We start from the raw sequence: 21,655 nt of genomic DNA, 5'->3' as shown, positions 1-21,655 counted from the left end.
CCTCAGCGTGATGCGGCATCTGTTCGCTGTATTCCGAAGTTCGTAGTAAATGAAACACTGCTTTTAAAAAAAGTTGCGAGTGAAAAGAAACTTTTTTTGCCCCAAAATGGCGGTGATGCAAGTGTTTTAAAGAACATAAGCGATAAGGGTGGTCTCGAGTTCATTTAAAACGGCAGGGTGCTCGTTCCCCGAGGCCCGTGGCATAAGCTGCATGAAGCACTGGCTCCAAGTTTCGTCGTTCTCGCCATCCGATTCCTCCAAATCGCTGTCGCCACGTACTTCATTCACAATGCCCCAATCCGTGCACGGTTTCGCAGTGTCGGCATCATCATCGGCCGTAACTAAACCATCACAACAGATGTCCCACCCGCTCTCCCAGGTCGGAGTCGACGACGGGCGGCCACAAATCGTCGCCGCAGTTCGGAAGCTTAAGGTTCGTCATCGGGCCCGACGTCGACGAAGTCGGCCTCGCGAAAACAGTTTCGTGCGCATGTAATCGTCACCGCCGCCCACAAAATATTCACCATCTCCACAGCTGAATACAGGGATTCCTGAAGCGGCAAGTTGGCTGCCAGATGGTCAACAGCTATGAGCAAGCACTCCGCAACGCGGCACCTAACGCGCCGATTAGGCTCAAGCCAAGCGGTCACACTTTCGATGCTTTGTTGAGCGGCACGAAAAAGCGTGCTGGTCCTCCCGTCTGCCATCATGACCACACACGCACACCAAGAGCGAGCAAGACGTGCACACGCGACACACATGCCAGAGCGCGTGGAACAGCTCTGGGCCCGTTTCCAGTCAGAAAACGAAACTAATTCGAGCCAGCATGGCCGGCGTCTCGGAGTGGAGGAGACGGGCGAAGGGGTTGTGATGAAGAGAGGTGAGCAGACTTGTGAGAGAAGGGCAAGGAGTTGCGATAAAGAGAGGGGAGGATGCGGCGGGAGGGCGACCTTGAAAACCAAAACACACGGGAAGGAGGCAGGTTGGGTAGCTTGCTTGAAAGGTCAGTGAAACTCGTACGTAGAAAAACTAGAAAAGAGTGCATGGCCGCCTGAATCAGTGCGCGTGGTGGTGCTCGAAGAATCGGCGGCCGTGGTCAAAAAGTTGTTTCGGTGCGCCGACAGATTTGCGTGGCCTCACGAACTTCGATATTTTGCGATTCGTTCCGTGCTAATTAACAGCCGTTTTCGCGCTTTCGCACGCGCGCGGAAGGCATGCTGAGTTGAGTGCGAAGTGAGCGAGAACAAATCCTAAACACGAAACGAATCGCAAATTATCAGAGCCGGTGGGGTAGCGTACATGCGTGCACTGGACGCAGACTATCGGATACAGTCGGTGGCCGGCGATGTTGGCAAATGGTCTGGTCACTCCAGGCCGGTGACGCTATTGACAGTACCAGCAATCAAAAACAGGGTCGATGGCCGATTGGTCTTCGAACAATCGGTGGCAGTGTGAAAGCACGGGCTTTGTCTGGTGATACGGGGTGCTCAGAGTAGCAGGGGGACAAAGGACGGAGGGGTGCGTAACAAAAAGCGGTCGGGGAGAGTGGCAACTAAAGGGGCGCGGAGGCAGGGTCGGAGTTTAACAATAAGAATGTATGGGCACCTCGCCGATGTCTGATCGGTGGTCGATATTGGTTTTCCGGGAAGTCGGCGGACCGCTGACTCCGTTCGCTGTTACCAATCAGCGGCGCTCGGAGACGTTCGTTGTAAGTGCGATTTTGTGCCATTGAACCAATGTATATTTTCACGGTCACGCGGATATTGTCCGTTTTAAGCGAAAGTTCGTTTTAAGTGGGGCCGTTATATCTGGGCTCGACTGTATAGCCAAAACTAAGTAGGTTATGTTTCTCTCTAGGAGAAAAAAATCTAGATTATAGCCAACTGCACTTGGAAATTAAGGGGGGACGCGGCCCATGAAAACCGAAAAATCGCGAAAAAGTCGGTTTTTGAAAAACCACAATTTTGGGTTGTATGTCTCATAAACTACCTATTCTGTAATTATCAGCACCTAATTCAACCGCAAAGTGCAAAAAAGATACTATTTTCGAGGCCGCTGCGGTGTCCAAAACAGGCGCAAATCCCGAAATCAAACCAAACTTCGCGTGCGCGCCATTCCCGGACCATGCGGTCGTCCCGCGCCATCTTGGTGTTGTTTTGACCGTGAATTCTTTCTCTCTCGTTTGCCGCCTTGCAAAATGGCGTCGGCAGCACAGTTGAGACGCTATTGGCGTTTTCCCGCGATGCGATGTGGAGCGCTGATTGGCTAGAGCAGCGCATTCATATCTCGCGGGAGAAAGCGTGCCCGCCATTGGCTGCTGTGCAGCAGCGGGGGCGGTCGCTCCTCTCGATGGCGCGTCCAGCGCGCTCGCTTCGTTGTTGCTCTCTGCTCCGTCCGCCTCGACAGACGTCTGCTTACGAGCCGCTCTTCGCCTTGTGCTATCTTTTCGATCATTTTCTCTCATTTTTTTTTCTTTTTGCACTAGTTCTGTGCCTTTTGTCTTTGTTGTTGTGGGCGATGCCGGTAACGAAGCCGAAGTCAGTGCGGAAGTTCGGTGCGCGGAGGCGCGCTATGCGGCTTGTACGATCATCGAAATTCCGCTATTCTGCTGCGGGTGCCGACTGCGTAGACGCTTGCAGCGACGGAACTGTGTTGTCGGCTGTCGCCAGTCGAGAATCCGACACATCGAGTGTGGCTGGAGCCGCAAATGCACGGCTCGACACTTGCTCCGAATCGATGCCATCCAGTGTGACACCGAGTGCTTCTGATATCGCCAGACCCAGCACTTCGTCTGAATCGGTGCCGCCATCGAGCGTGAGTGGACCGTCGCTTCATCTGCGGACGCGTTTCCTAACGAAGGAAGAAATCGATGCGAATGCGAAACGTCGTGACGCCGTTCGTGCTGAGCTCGAGTCTACGCCGGCGATGCAGAAGAAATTTCAACTGATGCAGCCGGCTCTTGCACCTGCAGTGACAAGTGAGCGCGAACATTTTTCGCTCGTTCAAATGAACATCTTTAACGTCGTGCTCAGCCGCACAGTGTGCAAAGAATGTTTGAAAGGTGCTATGACTGTCCGAGAGAGCACCAAGCTTGGACTTGCAACAAAACTTGAAGTCGTGTGCACCTCTTGTGGCACCGTCGATAAAATATGGACATCACCCCGCAAAAAGGACACGCAGGCCTTCGATGTAAATGTCCGCGCCATAATGGCTATAAAGCAAATAGGCAAGGGGCAAACAGCTCTTAATGACTTTTGGGCTGCCATGAACGTCTCTTACAGAGGTCTTCACCACAAGATGTTTCAAAAGCACTTGAAAGAGACGTTCAGGAAGCCAGAGGCCACCGCTTTGGAGAAGTTTTATGCTGATTCTGCCACAGCAGTGATCTAAACATATAAAGAAATGAACCCCAGCTTCTGCAAGGACATCACCGTAGTGTACGATGGCACATGGCATAAGCGGGGTCACACATCACACATCGGAGTGGGATCGGTAATTGACTCCTTTACAGGTGTCATCTTGGATGCTGTAGTTCTTTCAAACCACTGCCTAGGGTGCCAAACAGGGCCCAAACCTGGAGATGCAGCATACGAAAGCTGGCAGAAGCACCACATTTGCCAGAAAAACACAGACGCAAAATCGGGAAGCATGGAAGTGGAGGCAGGCTTGACTCTCTTTGGGCGGTCTGTATCCAAGCATGGCCTGCGGTACACCACTCTTGTGTCCGACGGAGACAGCCGTACCTTCGCTGCCCTCACAGAAGAGAATGTGTACGGGCTAGTGCCAATTGTAAAAGAAGAATGTCTGAACCATGTTCAGAAAAGGATTGGAAGTGCTCTTCGAAACATTGTGCAGAAAAGTGATAAGCCACTGAGTGGGAAGGGGAAGCTGACTAAAGCCCTCATTGAAAAGCTGACAGGATATTATGGTTGGGCCCTGAGAAACAATTCAACTGACCTAACAGCCATGCAGCGTGCAGTGATGGCAACATATCACCACGTCACATCGACTGACCAGGACCCTCACCATGAACTTTGCCCAGAGGGGGCTCAATCGTGGTGCCGCCATAGAGCTGCAGAGGCAAAGCATGAGCCACAGCCAAAACATAAACACAGCCTACCGAACTATGTCGCTGCAGCTATGCTGCCCATCTACGAAAGACTGTCACAAAAGTCGCTTCTTCAGCGCTGCCTGGGAGGGAAGACGCAAAATGCATCGGAATCATTCCACTCCATTCTGTGGTCTCTGATGCCGAAGGAACAACACTCATCCTTGATCGCGGTAGAAACAGCACTGCATGAAGCAGTGCTGCGCTACAATGCCGGCTGCTGCAAAGCAACCCAAGTGATATCGGACTCCATTGGACTTCAACCAGGTCATCTGGCCATCCAGCGAGCTCGTGAAAAAGACGCTTTACGCCTAAAAAAGAATTCTAAAAGACACCAAGAGAAGATGGAGGCCAGGCAAAAGAAGAAAAGAGTGCGCCAGGACACTTCTAGCTACTGTGCTGGAGCTTTTTGAAGAAAACACGTGTTTTGAACTTTCTCGGCATGTTTTCTCAGAACGGATTTTTTTGCTAGTTGTGGTGCTGAGGAAAGCAAGAACTCGAAAACCGTTCATCAGATTTGTGTGCCGTTTTTTTTATTCTGTTCCTGAATGACCTTGCAAGGGCGTAACAAGCTCCTTTTTTTGAAAATTGGTGCTGTTAATTTATAATAAACAATTAATTTTTGATGAATCTGGTCATTACTGGTTACATCAAATTCAAAGTTGCGTGAAAATTTTGGGGGGGGGAGGGGGAAATAAAAAAAAACGGCTTTCTAGCGCCCTGGGATAGCTATCAAGGAATGACCACAATGAATTTCAGCTTTCTACTATGTCCTGGGATTTCTCACGACTCTTCCTCAGGCACCCATGTGAAGCACCCAGTTAAACCTCAATAACTCTGGAACTAAGAAACACAGCTTCGTGAAACTTAGCAGTTGTGCTAGTTTTATTGTAGTGAACAACCCCTGAAAGTTTCATCCAGATATCTTAAAAAATAAAAAAAAGTTCGGTCTCCAGGGTAGCCTCCCCCCTTAATAACTCGCCCATTGAGCAAGTTTCCACGTTTGAATACTTGGGGGTTCAAATAGACAAAAAACCTGAATTGGAAGGATGAGGTTATTTACATATCCAAAAAGCTCGCTTTTGCATGCTTCACGCTCATTAAAACCAAATTTTACTTTCCGTATAACATGCTTCGATTATTATACTTCTCTATATTTCATTCTCGAATCAGATATTCTTACGAGATACTATAGGGCTTTACTTATCCAACGTACATCGAACCGATCATACGGTTACAAAAACGCGCCTTACGAATCAATAAGTCTTCTTTTACCACAAGCTCAGATCTGTTTTCTCCCCGCAGGGGCGCCTGCGCAAGCAGGCGTTTGGTGTGTAGCGACACCACGGACCCGAACTAACGGGGGAGTTTCTACTCCCTCCCACGCCTAGCCGTGCGTGGCTTTGCCGTGTCCGGGGAAAAGGGGATCCTGGGGGTTGAGCCAATGCTGGGTGATTGGACCTTTAAGGCCCCCCAGCGGCGGCAACACACCCCTTTGGCCCCGGCTTCACGTAGACGGCACCCCTGGGCTGACCCACCCAGGGGAAATCGGCAGTTGCCTTTTCCTATCTCTCTCTCCCTACATCTTCGTCTTTATCTCTTACTATTTATCTGTCCTGTCTTCTACTCTCTTCTGTTTACTTCCAAATTTCCTGGCGACAAGGGTTAACCTTGTGTAGTTACCCAACCCTGGGTAGTTATATCTGGTTATAGCGGCGATGTATGACAGGCGCTTTCAAGTGTTCTACCTTGTAGCGTCCCCCTGTTGGGCTCGGTGGTGGGTGGTCACCATCGCCGCCGAACATGAAATGCACCACATGACCACATGGCAAAATCTTTCCCCCCTTACAATGATCGGTCCCTGAAAAGGAACCGCACCGATGAAAGCTCCAATCGAACCGGAAGCGATTGCGACCACTTCCCACGCTTTTTAGTCATACACTCTCTGGCAGATAACGTCTCAGTTGCAGGACTGTCGGTTTTCCTGATAGCTAAAACCCTTGCTAACCTAATAGGCAAAAAGTACGATGCAAAGAAACTGTCATTTGGTGATCTTCTTGTTGAAGTAAGCCAGAAACAGCATGCAAACACTCTCCTTAAACAGAAGCAGTTCGCCCACCTGGACGTGTCTATCACCCCCCATCGCAGCCTTAACACTGTTCAAGACGTCATTTCACAACGTGACCTGATGCGAGAAACTGAAGCTGACCTCCTTGAAGGCTTTCGAGAGCAAGGCGTAGTAGCCATCCGTCGAATAACCATCAGGCGAAACAATGAAGAAGTGGTGACGCCTCATATAGTACTAACATTCGACCGCCCCACCCTGCCAGAATCCGTGAAAGCTGCGTTCCTTCACTGCAAAGTCCGCCTTTACATACCCAACCCTAGAAGGTGCTACAAATGCCAGAAATATGGACATGGGTCGAATACCTGTCGCGGAAAACAAACATGTGCAAAATGTGGTGATCATGAGCACCCAACAGAGAGCTGTACTTCCACGCAAACAGAGTGCCCTAACTGTCACAGGCCGCACGCAGCGTACTCGCGGACATGTGAAATTTTGAAAAAGGAAAAGGAAATTATCCAGATAAAAGTAATGGAAAACATCACATTCTCTGAAGCCCGGAAGAAGGTGTCGCTCTTCTCCGGAAGAACGTACGCTGACGCAGCGCGCCGGGGGGCCGGGCGGCGTCTAGTGACGGTGGGCACGCAATACAGCTTTGCTGATGCGTGCACATCTTTGCCCCCCACCAAGCAGCCACAGGCTGCACCAACCTTTCACGTCCCGGAGGTCGAACTTCATCAGACCCCAGGGACCACACAGACAACCGAGACACCTTTCTCTTCTGACAAACCTCCATTAGCTTCTGAGAGTCCACCGGAGGCAATGGAAGTGACACCAGGATCCTTAGCGTCTAAGATGCTGACGGAATCCCCCCAAGTGAGGCGGGGCTCCATAGATCGCCTCAGAGTTAAAAGACACCTGCCAGTGAAGCCTCCTAATAAAGGCAGCGAAGTATAAATAAGTCATGCTCTTTTCCTCATTCATAAAAATGGCTGCCGAAAATATCATCCAATGGAATTGCCGAGGCTTACTTAAAAACTTAGACAACATCTATGAAATATTTGCACAACACCAACCAAACATACTTTGCTTACAGGAAACACACTTAAAACCTGCACACACTAGCCTTTTGAAAAGATATGTGGTATACCGAAAGGACAGACAGGTTCATCTGGTGGTGTCGCTATCGTGGTGCAAAAAGCAGTTCCGTCTCAAAGCCTCACTCTGGTTACTGACTTAGAAGCAGCGGCAATACGAACCCTAATTTTTGGACGAGTAACAACAGTGTGTTCACTATACATCCCTCCAGACTACCAACTCTCTAAAGAATTTGAAGCACTCATCGATCAGCTTCCGCATCCATTTCCGTTGGTCGGAGATTTTAACGCGCACCACCCTTTATGGGGATGTAGAAGAACAGATTCTCGAGGCTCCTTAATTGAAAACTTTCTGTTGTCCTCCGGCTCCTGTATATTTAACAAAAAAGAGCCAACATACTTTAATGCAGCGCACAACTCATACACAGCAATAGATCTTGCTATCTGATCTCCTTCACTCTTGGCAACCACTGAGTGGGCTGTAATTCATAACCTCTATGGAAGTGATCATTTTCCTGTTTGTCTAAAATACAAAGGAAATACGAGTACAATGACTATGAATGTAACCAGGGTCCGAGAACAGGGTGCGAACTGGACGAAATTCGGAAAACTCTCAAAACTATCGCGCTCATCAATTGAAACCCTAGGCATTGATGAATCTGAAGCGTTGGTCACACTGCACATTATACAGGCCGCAGAGCAATCTATACCACATACATCTAACAATACACGGAACAAAAGACGACCTTGGTGAAACTCTGAGTGCAAAAATGCTCGTGACAATCAACACAAAACATGGTCAAAATTCCGCAGGTACCCTACAGTCGAAAACTTGGTGAATTTTAAGCGTGCAAAAGCAAACGGTAGACGTGTCCGACGAGAATCTAAACGACAGAGCTGGCAATCCTTCCTCTCATCGGTGAACTCTTACACTGACACGCATAAGGTGTATAACAGAGTAAGAGCACTCCAAGGGCACAGCACTCATCCGATGCCCCTTGTTAGTACTGCTGGTGATTCACTGGAACACCAGGCAGATGCCTTAGGCCAACACTTCGAGTATATTTTCAGCTCTGCACATTATACAGACTCCTTTAGGCGATACAAACTTGCCGAGGAACGTAAACCTATTCGTCATGACAGGCCATCAGCAGGAAGGTACAATGCCCCCTTTACTATAGGTGAACTAAAGGCAGCACTGGCAAAGTGCGGCAGCTCAGCAGCAGGCTCGGACAGGATTACTTACGGCATGCTGAAACACCTACTCGAAGAAACTCTTGACGTCATCCTCATTCTTTTCAACAATGTATGGTCCTCTGGGCGTCTGCCCATGACCTGGAAAAAGGCAGTTATAATACCCATTCTTAAACAAGGAAAAAAAGCCACACTTGCTGCTAGTTACAGGCCAATAGCGCTGACCAGCTGTTTGGGCAAGGTGTTCGAAAAAATGGTGAATCGCCGCCTTATGTATTACCTTGAATACAATGGCCTCCTTGATCGTCATCAAGCTGGATTCAGGTCTGGCCGGTCGACAACTGACCAACTGGTAGGATTTGAATCCTATGTCAGAGATGCCTTCATTCATAAACAACACTGCCTATCTGTATTTTTTGACTTAGAAAAGGCTTATGACACGACATGGCGTTATGGCATTCTCCGTGACCTGCGATCTTTTGGAGTGTCAGGAAATATGCTGAATACTATTGAAAGCTACCTTTCTGACCGTACATTTGTGGTTCGTGTTGGTAATGCCTTATCGAAGTGGTTTACGCAAGAAAATGGCATCCCCCAGGGCGGTGTTCTTAGCTGCACACTATTCATCGTAAAAATGAACTCCATAAGCACCATACTGCCTAAAACAATCTCCTACTCTGTATATGTGGACGACATTCAGATCAGCTTCAAATCATGCAACCTAGCCACATGTCAACGTCAGATTCAGTTGGCAGTAAACAAGCTGTCAAGCTGGGCAGACAAAAATGGGTTTAAGTTTAACTGTGACAAGACTGCTTGCGTACTCTTCTCAAAACTACGTGGCATAAGGCCATCCCCCAACATTTCAATTAACGAACAAACCATAACTACCAAAAAAGATCACAAATTTTTAGGTGTTGTGGTTGATGAAAAGCTCAGCTTTGTTACACATATCAAACAGCTGCGACTTAAGTGCTTGAAAGCCTTAAACCTGCTCAAGATTCTTTCGCATCAGTCATGGGGCACAGACCGTGACTGTCTACTGAACCTTCTCAACAGTGTAGTGCTATCACGTATCGATTACGGCTCGGTAGGTTACGAGTCAGCTTCAAGATCTGCATTGAAGATGCTTGACCCAGTGCACCACCTTGGGCTTCGGCTGGCCAGCGGTGCTTTCCGAACCAGCCCGACAGCCAGCCTGTATGTTGAGACAGACCGGTGGTCACTAGAACGGCGACGTCAGTTTACAAGTGTCACGTATGCCACCATGTGCCACCAAGGTGCTTTCCCATGTCGACCACCCAGCTCGCGCGCTATTGCAGGATACATAGAACGCCCTCCTGTTTTTGAGGCGACCATCAGCTACGCCATCGTATTCCCTCAGAGTGGCCTCACACCTTGGAAATATGCACATACCGATCTCCAATCTTCAACTAACCTCTCACAAGGACACTGTTGTGCCATGGGAAATGCAGGCTATCGATTGTGATTTGTCATTTCTAGAGGTAGGAAAAAATGGCCACCCAGTCGCAATCGATCAACACTTCAAGTACCTGCAGGCCAAATACAGGTGTGCTGAATATTATACTGATGCCTCCAAGTCCTCTGCAGTCGCATGTGCGGCACACGGTCCCGCTTTCTCTGAATCTAGAACAATGAACGAACATACCAGTATACTTACTGCAGAATGCTATGGCATACTTTTAGCTGTAACGCACATTTTAAAGGAGAAAGAATGAGCCTCAATCATATACACAGCTTCTCTCAATACACAGCTTCTCTCAGTGCTGTGACTGCGCTGTCCTCCACTAAGATACTCAAAAACCCAGTTACTAATACACTTCGAAAATGCATCATGTCAGCCCGCAAATCTAAGCTCAAAATCACGCTATGCTGGATTCCAGGACACTGCAATATTGCTGGCAATGAGATAGCGGACAAACTTGCGAAGTCAGCAGCACTCCGCCCATCAGTTGACGTAGACACCATCCCGTATGAGGACCTGAGGCCAGTCATCGCATCCCGAATGCGTAGACAATGGCAAGAAGAATGGAACGCAGCAAATGCAAACAAACTGCACTTAGTAAAGCCAAGAATAGGAAGATATGTGACTGAAAAACGTAACAGGCACCAAGAGGTTGCAATGTGCAGACTCAGGATCGGTCATACACTTGCAACACACTCGCACCTTTTAAACAACTCTCCAGCACCACATTGTGCAAAATGTGGTGATGAGCTGTCTGTCGTTCACGTTCTAATTACCTGTCCGTACCTCGAACCAGAAAGACTGTGTCACTTCCCAAAGCTGTACAAATGTCACATTCCGCCTCATCCACAATTTTTTCTTGGAGACGATCCCTTGTTTCCCCCAAAAGTAGTGTTAAAGTTTTTAGCTAGTGTAGGCTTCCTACATTCCATAACATATTCTCGCTAATCTCAGCCTCCTCTCAATCCTGAGGGAATCGCTGAGATTTTTTTTATCATATGTCATGCAGCACGCACTCCTTGTTTTGACAAGGGCTGTTGACGACACGGCATGACTTTGTAAAACTCATAAACATAGCCCGTTTTAAACCCATCACACATAGTCACTACACCTAAGTTTAAGTTCTATACATTACTCTTTTATTCTTGCCACCCTGAGTAGAATTTTTATAATAAAATCGACCAAAAACAGTGTGTTTGGCGCTCTTTGGCCTGAGTTGCCCTTGCGCCACTAAAATCTACCATCATCATCATCATCATCAGATCTGTTTTCTTCTACTCGGATACTGCCTTTCACGCCTCAGCGAAATTATAAAACCGCGGTATTGATAAATTCAATCATTAACACCAACTTTCCACTTCATGTGAGTACGTTTTTGCACCTACCTGCAACACAAGGTATGCAGGCAGTGGCAATTTTTACTTTCCGAATTGTAGGAATGTATGTGGCAAACGGTTAATTCAGTTCACTGGTGCTAAAATCTGGAACAAAATTCCAATTGAAGTTAAACTTGTGCGCAAATATGATTTGACTTGCAAAATACATTTTGTCAATCAGTTGTGTTCTTGACCACCGTGAAGATCACGTCCATAATTTTTTTTTTGTCTCACCTGGTACATATCTCTCCCTTTCTTATTTTTTTCTTCTTTGTTATGATTCAAGTACGACTGTTATTTATCCTTCAACACAGCCTTATGCAAAAATTCTGCCCATTCTATTCAGGTGCCCCGTCTTTTGTACTTTTTACACAATGTATGCCATTAGTTCTTCTTTATTACTTGTGTACTTAGGACTTAGCAGTGATTTCGTATTTATTGTAATGTGTTTTCTATTATATATAATGTGCCTTTGAAGGTACTCAATCATTCAACTTGTCGAAAGATTCATCATCATATCCTGTGCTCTTCTGCTCCTGACATGTAAAAATATATTCATGTATTAGACTGGACCAGTAACTAGCCACACAAGCTAATGGTCAAAATACTTTGTAACCACTATTGTATTAAGTTCATTGAATAAACGCTGATTGATTGATATGGTGGCACTTGGATTAAGCTCACTGGCACGCAACCTAACTGAGTTGGCGCTAGGATTAAATGTTTGGCACATGGAATAAATAGCTTGGCACTCAGATTATTTCAGTGGTGTGTGGATTATTTAAGCTGGCACTTGGATAAAAGGGAGTAGGAAAACCTGTAGATAAGTGATTGTATATGTACAGCACGAGCAGCGTGTACAAATGGACTTCGAAAGGGTGCGACAATGGTGTGGCCGCTTTGCGATCAAGGCCCAGTGCTTACCCTTATATGGCCGCTCTAGAAAGTGAAGCACTTTTTGCAAAGTTTGCTTGCGTTGAGAGTACAGTCGAACTCCACCCCGCCGCGGTGGTCTAGTGGCTAAGGTACTCGGCTGCTGACCCGCAGGTCGCTGGTTCAAATCCCGGCAGCGGCGGCTGCATTTCCGATGGAGGCGGAAATGTCGTAGGCCCGTGTGCTCAGATTTGGGTGCACGTTAAAGAACCCCAGGTGGTTCGAAATTTCCGGAGCCCTCCACTACGCCGTCTCTCATAATCATATGGTGGTTTTGGGACGTTAAACCCCACAAATCACAGTCGAACTCGGCTACAACGAACGCCGCTTCAATGAAATTTCTGCTACAACCAAAAATTCACGATTCCCCGTCAGCAGTTCATAGGAGTCAATACATAAATATTGTTGCCACAATGAGCACTTTTTCTTTTTTTCAGTCGTCCCGCTTCGGCGAAATTTTACAATGCAATTCCAGGCTCAGATACTTATTTCTATGCAGTAAACCCAACCTTTAACATTCGAAGCATTTTGAGAGCCTGAAAAGGCGTCAACAAAGTCTAAAACACGCGTTGGCACCACCAGAAACCGCCGCTGTTCAGCGAGCATGGGCGCCGCCATTGCTCAATAGCGATGGCAATGAGACTGCCCTGTTTTTGCCACTGGCTTACTTTTGAGCCGCAGACGATTCGAAGCTGAAGCTCAGTCGCTCAATTCATGGTTTTTTTCACGCAGCTGCTGGGTGTACCCGCAGAATGATGCCTTTTCTGATTCTGATGCTTATCATTATGTTCGCACTTGGCCAGTGTGGTAACTAATCAGAGTGGATGTTTGTCCGCATTATCAACAAAGTCAGCTGGCCGCGAGTGATGGATGATAAGAATGTCATAGAATAATGCAAAATTCGCCACTCCACAATACCCCGCCTCTTCTTGGTGTTGTCGCGTACTTTTGACGGCGGACAGCTGCTGGTGTTAAGGTGTTGATGCAACTATTTGATTCGTTCACGAAGGCGATTTTAGGCATTGTTTCAGCATGCTTTTCACTATGGTCTCGCTATGCATGGGTAAGAATCACATCATGATGATGGGGAAAGAAAAGGAAGGAACGGACATTTTTTGAATTTAGAAAATAAACATTCCTTTGTTTTGCTAGCTGAGATCAGCTATATTTTTTCGATTTCACTACGAAATTTTTGCTTCACCTAAATTTTTTTCACGCCTCATCAGGTTCGCTGTAGCGGGGTTCGACTGTACTACTGTATATGCTCGTGTAAGGGCCACCCTGGAGTAAGGGTCGCACCTCTACTTTGAAAAGAGAAATTTCGAAAAAAAAAAAAAAAATTAATTCCGCCATAAAGGTGCAATTAGTTCGATTGCGGCCAGATGGCGCTGCCAGTTTTTCTACTTCTGCCGTTGTGCTGGTGACAGACGGGGCGGCGCCATTTTTACTTTGTGCGGCGCATCGTTCGCATCGAGGCAATATGTTTTAATCGAATCTGTGTCTTTGAGCCAGTGCAGGTTAGGGACAATAGGCCGGCATTTGAGGTCGTTCACTGCAGGATCGAAACTGCAAGTGATTGAATATGCCGAGGAGCACGGCAAGCGCGAAGCTGGATGAAAGTACGATGTAGATTAGAAGCACATGTGTTATTGGATGAAACAAAGATGCTCTCGCTGCTACCAACCGGAGCCAAAAAACCTTTCGCGGGAGAAGTGCAAATATTCAGAAGTGGAAAGCAAACTTCTCAAATATGTCATCGATACTTGAAGGGACGACTACGCCGTATCGACTAATATGATACGTGAGAAAAAACATCGTTCGCCACATGGAAATCCCTCAGGCACAATTCAAGACAAGTCGGGGATGGGCTACGCGGTTTATGAACCGCAACCAGCTCTTCATCCGCCGCCAAACAACGATTTGTCAAAGGCTTCCGAGTGAGTATACAATTAAGGTGATAAAATTTCATCGCTTTGTGAATGGTCTTCGAAGGGAGCACGAATATGACCTCTCCCAAATTTACAGTACGGACCTGACTCCAGTGTGGTTTGATGCGCCAGAGAACACCACAGTGGACTTAAAAGGCACGAAAAGTGTGACTGTGCCCACAACCGGCGCAGAACGTCAAAGGTGCACTGTGATGCTATGCGTGACGGCAGACGGCAGGAAACTTTCGCCGTACTCGTCGTGTTCAAGAGCAAGACTCTCCTGAAAGAGAAGTTCCCTCAGGGCATCATTGTGCGAGCCCAAGAAAAGGGTTAGGTGTGTGAGGAACTTGTCGTGGACTGGGTGAAGACCGTCTGGGCAAACAGACCTGGAGGCCTGCTACAGTGAAAAGCCCTCCTTGTTCTGGACAGTTTTAGGAGCCGCTTGACAGACCGCGTCAAGAACAGACTCGCCACGACTCGTACAGACTTGGCCATTATTCCTGGAGGGCTGATGAGTGTGCTGCAGCTGCTCGACATGTGCATTAGCCATCCAACGGAATTTCGCCGCTGCTATTCAGAATGGATGGCCGGGAGCAATCATGAGAAGAGGACGACGGGACGGCTGAATTGGGCATTGCTCCAACAAGTTTGTGAGTGGATTTTGAGTGCGTGGCGTGCTGTGTTATTTTAAGTAGTCACGAAAAGCTTCAAAGTAACCGTAATTTCAAACTGCATGAGCTGCACTGAGAAATATAGTCTCTGGGAGGATGCTGACGCTGAGGCGAGTGCTTCCGGTAATGAGTACAGTGAGAGCGAAATGGAATCTTAATAAAAACATTCCTGGCTAGTCATTTGTGACTCTTACACTCTGCTACTGTTGTGGAAACAGTACAGACCTTTGTTGAGTTGTCATCAGCGTGATTCGTTTAAGGGCCGCACCAAGCAATAATTTCAAATAAAAGTGTGGCTCTCACACGAGTATATTCCCAATGCCCACGGCCTATAGGTGGCGCGCCGTGCAATCCAAGAAGTCTGCGGAGAGATGATCAACCCGTGAACTCGCTTAGGAAAAGATAGGACGCATGGACATAATCCCCGTGCTGCTTTCACCGAATGAACTCTCGATCGTCAGATGAGTGTATATCGGACCAAAGTACCTTCCCAAACTCTAGGAATTGCTGAATGTTCGCTACCTCATTTCCTGCTGCAGTGTGAAGGGTGGTGGTGTCAGCTGATCGTCCGTGTATGAACGATGCTTTGCGTAATCCCCTGCGTGCTACAGAAAACTGGGCGAACTAGAATTCACGTGTGAACTTAACGGCTCTTCGAGGTAATTTGGGCCGAGCCTGCCCGGTGAATTCGCCGCAGTAGTAGGCCACTAGCGAGTAGTATGCCGTCGCGGCTGCACAGGACCGAATGTTTAGTGTAGCTATCGCTTGCAGACATAATATGCCATCGTCATTACTTGCTCTGTAAGCATCATGCAGCTGATTCTTCAACTGTACACAAGCATTTAACTTCTCATTAAGTAACGCTTGTGTCAGAGCCGTGATCAGACTCCAACAGTGCGCAATTCGCTTTCGAATGTTGCAGGTTCCATCAGTGCGATTGAAACAAGGATATCGAAACGAATACATGCGTAAGCTTTTCGCAACGGCAAAATTGTGAAAATTTGTCAGAACAACAACGTCGTTCGGACGGCACTGATGAAGAGCAGGAGAAGTTAGGGTGGACTGTAGTCGTAACTGCATTTATCATTGCTCGAACCAATTAGCTTCGCTGGTCGAGCTCAAGCGTATTGCGGCATGCGGAGTTTTAATATTCACTGTAATTGGGGTACATTCAGTGCACATGAAAAACGATGTTTTTTGTTATCTTGAGCTTGCTGAAGGATATCATATAACAGATACAATCAAAATGACTTACGAGGCTGAAAAAAAAAAAAAAACATCAATGCACGATGGGACGGGAAGTGCAACTCGCGGCTAGTTAGCTAGCAGCTGACCGTTCATCGTTGTTGTCACTCTCAGCGTGTTGACAACCATCTGCGTTCAGTGAAAAATCCTCGATGTCAAGACGGTTTCTTTAAACATCACTGCTGAAAGTAATCTCAGAAATTCTTTCTGCTGAATGACTTCGATAGCAAGTAATCTCAGAAATTCTTTCTGCTTAATGACTTCGATAGCACCAACAACACGTCATTGCACGGCCCCAACAAGACGTCACTCACCACGTTTATCTGGGGGCGCGGAGAACATTTCGCTCCGATACCAGGCAAGAAAGGAATCACTTGCAGTGTGCTGCCATCTATTAACGAACGTAAAAAACAAGTGGCGCAGCGTAGGCCAAGGTTTGGAAGCGCAAATTGTGAGCCTGCGCTACTTTCCACTTGCAATGAATGTTATATGATTCATGCACTACAAAATCACTGACGAATGCTATATGCACGTAAAACAAGCTGAGTTTCAACTGCAAATGTTAGACAATAACATTTAACTATCCAACGTGGCTGAAGAAAATCTAGCGAAGCTGATATGTGTATTTCGCATGCATATGTGTACTTCGCATAATCGAATGCGCGAGCTGCCACGTATTTTCATGAAAACTTCGCAGCTCGCAAGACTGAATCTGATTTATCGTGTCACGGATGGTCTGGTATATTCACTGATGCACGCAACATACAAAGTGGTTTGTGTTCGCTTCTTGCTAATGCGTTAACATTGAGGCTAGCACCAACGAACAAGGGAGCGTTGGGAGCGTCTGCCTACCGATCATCCATGAGAGGACGCTCCTGAATTCCGCTAGGCGGCGCGACAGTCTTTGAGCATTGGGAATACGGTAGGTAGAAAGACATACCAGCTGTCTTTAATGCATGCCAAAATAGTGCATGCACAGGTGATCACACCCTTAAAGTCAAAGTCCATACCCCCCCCCCCCCCCCCCTTCGTATCTCCTTTTTGCTTCTGCTGACGGGCGGCGTGCGCTTTCCTCTCTGCTTGAGTAACAATCGATGGCAGGCCTGGTTTGCAGGGGATGTTATCACTCTGCTTTAGCCACGTTCGTCACCCCAGCCCGTGTGCTTTTACCAATTGGGACATCACATAAAACATGACAACCAGCAGTGTAGAGGGGGCACATCAGAAATGTCTTCCCCCCCTCTCCTGAAATTATTTTTTTGCCATGGCATATATAGCACGCAATGATATTTTACATACCCGGGGCACCCTTCAGATCAAGATGCACCCCTTCCCTCCCCCCCCCCCATTTTTTAAAAAAATTTTGCCTGCACGCTTGGCGTTAACAAAGACCATTCGAAAACGTCCAAATAATTGCTATCGGATTTATGAAAATGGCTCTCGCCTTCAAGTCGTGTTACGCATATGCATAAGGTACTTTGTGAAAGTTTTTTTTTTCATGCACTGCTTTTTAGAGTACACTATAGGGGTTTCTTGGAGTATGTGGCCCTAGCCACATAAAAACATCGCTGCAAAAGGAAAATGAAGTTTGTTAAATCGTTTAGTTTCAGCTCAGAGAGATTAGTGCCGGAGGAGGTTGGCTTTATGAGACTAGCTAAATGACCTCATGTTACACCCAGCAGTATAATGGGTTGTGAAGAAAAAAAAAACCTTTCTGGTATCCCTGAAGTCATATTAGAGAAATGCAGGCATTGTACGTCACAGCGTTTATCTATTATATCTGCTGATAACCACGTAGGTGTATTTATACTGTTATTTCATGAAGTACAACTTTATTGCCCCGCTGTGGTGGTCTAGTGGCTAAGGTACTCTGCTGCTGACCCGCAGGTCGCGGGATCGAATCCTGGCTGCGGCGGCTGCATTTCCGATGGAGGCGGAAATGTTGTATGCCCGTGTGCTCAGATTTGGGTGCACGTTAACGAACCCCAGGAGGTCAAAATTTCCGGAGCCCTCCACTACGGCGTCTCTCATAATCATATGGTGGTTTTGGGTCGTTAAACCCCACATATCAATCATCAAGTACAATTTTATTCAACAGATATTCTCTTTATTGACTACGGAAATAATCACTGAACAAGTTTTTCCAGAATGCTCGACATCATGACGCCACCATTATTCTTGCATCATCAACTGAAATAGGGAGTGCTTTCAAGATGATTGGCTCCATGAGATTTGCAATCAATCGAAATATTTCGAGCTCTTCACAAGAGCCCCAGAAGAATTCATGTCCATGAATGTGAATGCAACTTGCTTCTCCTCCACGATTTGAAGTTAGCTGCTTCAGATTGCTCCAAAATGGAAAATTTTGCTGATTCAAACTGCTCCAAAATAGAAAATTTGGCTGTCCAAAGTGCTCCAAATGGAAAATTTCGCTGCTCTAAAGTGCTGCAATATAAAATTTTGCTGCTCCAAAAGTTGCTTCAAATCAAAAGACCTCGGTAGCATCACTGAGCACTGCAAATGTTGAAAAGAACATTCATTGCACCTTTTATGCAGTGATCCTGTGACCCGAATCAGGCAGTCATTGTAGCATGCTGACATAATTTGTGAAATCGAGGAAGTTGAACTCGCCACGCCTGTACATTGAGCGACTAACATTCTCCCCCTGGTAGAAACCCAAAGCTTATGCTCTTTGTGGGTGATGCCTTGGGAACAGAAACACATACGAGGTAGAGAAAAGGGATTCAACGCATAGTTCTTTGAAGTTCTGGGTCGACCATGTGTGACACTGATTCTCAGCCAATGAAAAAGAAACAAATTTCCCTTGTGCCTCAGTAACCATTACATCAGTTGGCCTGGTAGATCACAGCCATTGCTATCCTTATTTCGTCGGTAACAAGCATACTTTTTGTACTTTTCACTACATATGATGTAACTAATTGAGCGACTTTGGTGATAATAGATGGCCTTGGCAGTAGAATGCTGTCACTTTAACGTCATCTGTTACCCTGATTGTTTGGTTACTTATTAGGTGTTACCTGTTGGTTGGTATAGCAGGACCTCGTGCTGCAATTAATTCATTATTACATTATTTATTGTATCATGACCATAATTCTTATTTTACCTACTTCATGAAAAGGCTTTTAGCTGATTGGTGTCTTTTCTCGAAGATTTTGCCATAGGATAGAATTCCTTTAGTTTTTCTATTGGTCGGTAGTGTACTTGACATCTTTGCTTGTGGAGTTTGTCCAAAATAAATAAAAAGCAACCATAGCATGTGCACCAGACCCTGAAACAGTTTTTGAAATTTTGTCCTCGTTTAGGCTACAGTGTCATAAAATCATTCGCACCACAAATTGAGTGACATACCGTTTGCCAAGGTAGTCATGGGCAAGGAAACCTCACGATGAACAGTCTCATAGCTTGCATCAACAATGAGCACATTGTAACGCTAGCAGTCGATGCTCCCTGCTCACCGTAGGTTCTGTGATGTGGACTTGACTGAGTTAAATTGGTCGCAAGTGCTACATAAAGAGGGAAGAGGGATAAGTAAGAAGGGTGTGGAGAATGGAAAACTCCTTTGGCTGAGCTGCTGCGATCTGTAGCAGTTTGCATGTTTAAATTTTCATAATAAATGACACAGTTGATGTAGAGAGCTTAAATTGGTTTGCAAAGGATTTTTAGGATGTCAGGGGTGGAACAGCTACACCATTTGCGCCATTGTGCACCAAACTTACCTGCGCCATCTTGCATCCAACCACACCGGCTTCGCCAAACTCTCCTATCAGCACCGTGCCTGTAAACGTGGCTGTCTTTTTGGTTTTATTGAAATGGTTATAGTTTCGGTTTCGTAAAGGCTGTGACTGCTCCAAGAGCAGCCGTGAACTTTCATTCTAAGGGTGCGGTCGCAATTGCTTTGCGCACACTATCACAGCAGGCATCAGTGCAAATAGCTCGTGAACCTTTCTACGTGCTGCGCTCTAAACGCGAAGAGACTTCAAGAAGAGCGTCTCTCGCTGGTATGGCTGTATTCTTTTACACCAGCGTTTTGTAGAGTTATGCGATATCGGACCTAAAAGAGTTGGTTGTCAGCCTTACAATTTGTTGCTATAGCGTTCAAAGCTTTGCTATTCCGGTGAAAATTTTTTGATATTGTCACAGCAGCATTTGGACAGAAACAAAAGGATGACAGTATCGTTCGAAAGAAGGGGTGGTGGTGTCTGGTTGCGGGAACAGCCTAGCAAAAACAGATATGCACATTACTGTTCATCGAGCGTATGTGCGTATTCTCATTCATTTGGCCGCTTTGCTTCATGCTTATCAACTCCGCGGTTGATGCTTGCATGTTCACGTAAAAGAAAACGTGGTTGATACATCTTTTTAGGAATCGGTGTAACACCAAAGTGAAACGTGTTCTCGCAGAGGTAGTTGAGTGTTCATTGCACATTCTTTTACCACAAGAGCTAAAAAATTAAAATCTACAGTAACAAATCGCAATGTCCCGTGAAGAACGGCAAGCAGATAGAAATTTCCAGCGCACACTTCAACTAGGAAGCACACACATAATGAGCATACGCAGGACGAGTGCGGATGAACTGTTGCAGCTCGATGCTTAAAGCATGCTGCTCAAACAGAAAGAAAGACGCACGAAACGGGACACACAGGTACACTTAAGACGGGCGCGAATGACTGCTACCATTCTTACTTCTTTGTGTATGAGCACCGTGCTCTGTTCGTAAAAGCAGCCGCAGCAGTGAGCGAATTGACGTTCGTGCTTTCTTTAACTCCTGTAACTTCAAAGCACAGTTGTGCAGGAAGCACAAGAGGTACAAAGCGGCCAAATCGCGAGATAATCGCGCGCGAGTGAGCCACCACGCTAGAAAACATCTCACGCCATGTCGATGCGCGCGCCCATAACGACGCTAAGGGTGGTGCGAAACGATGGCTTTTAAAGCACGCGCACCTTAGTGCGCCCATTGTGCCATCTCGCTACTGATGACAAAAATGTGCTGAAGTTGCTGAGCTCTGAGGACCGCCAGTGGTACATGGTGTATATAAATGGCTCGCCGTAACAAGTAGGAGGAGGTTCGCTCAGTGGCTTAGTGGATAGCTTCATGCGTTGAAGAGCGCGAGGTCGCTGGTTCGAAGCCCCTCTGTGGGTCTTTTTCTTCTCATTTTTTTTCTTTTCAATATGTTGGTATATATTTTACGTCATATTCGTGACCGAAATATGTGACGTGGGGAACACCGGCATTAAACAAAAATGCCAGTTGCACTAGAATACGGCCACCTCAAGGACAGCAACACTTTTCGAACAGTCTCCGAGCTGGCGTGCGCACCAGCTCGGAGACTGTTCGCCGAGTGCGCCTGAAAAGCAAATTTTATAGTTATTGCTCGAGCGACACCTGTCCAACCCTCTCCGTGTTTTTTTTTTTTTTTTTTCATGCTCTTCCAAGACAAGTGCAGTGCTTCTCTGCTGTGTTCACAGGCCTCCTGGGCAAGGGTATCAGATGTTATGGCACGTGCGCTCTGAGCGGCTCTACTTCAACCGC

The 21,655-nt window shown here is 46.7% G+C and overlaps 1 protein-coding gene across 6 annotated transcripts in view; it reads left to right on the top strand.

The window, feature by feature from the left end:
- Positions 1-21,655, top strand: part of Prp4k (Pre-mRNA processing factor 4 kinase) — a 179,772-nt gene that overhangs the window by 74,082 nt on the left and 84,035 nt on the right. The window lies entirely within an intron of this gene.

The sequence above is a fragment of the Rhipicephalus microplus genome, chromosome X (genome assembly GCF_043290135.1).
Source record: "Rhipicephalus microplus isolate Deutch F79 chromosome X, USDA_Rmic, whole genome shotgun sequence".
In the NCBI taxonomy this organism is placed as follows: domain Eukaryota; kingdom Metazoa; phylum Arthropoda; class Arachnida; order Ixodida; family Ixodidae; genus Rhipicephalus; species Rhipicephalus microplus.
This window is presented reverse-complemented; position numbering and strand designations above follow the sequence as displayed.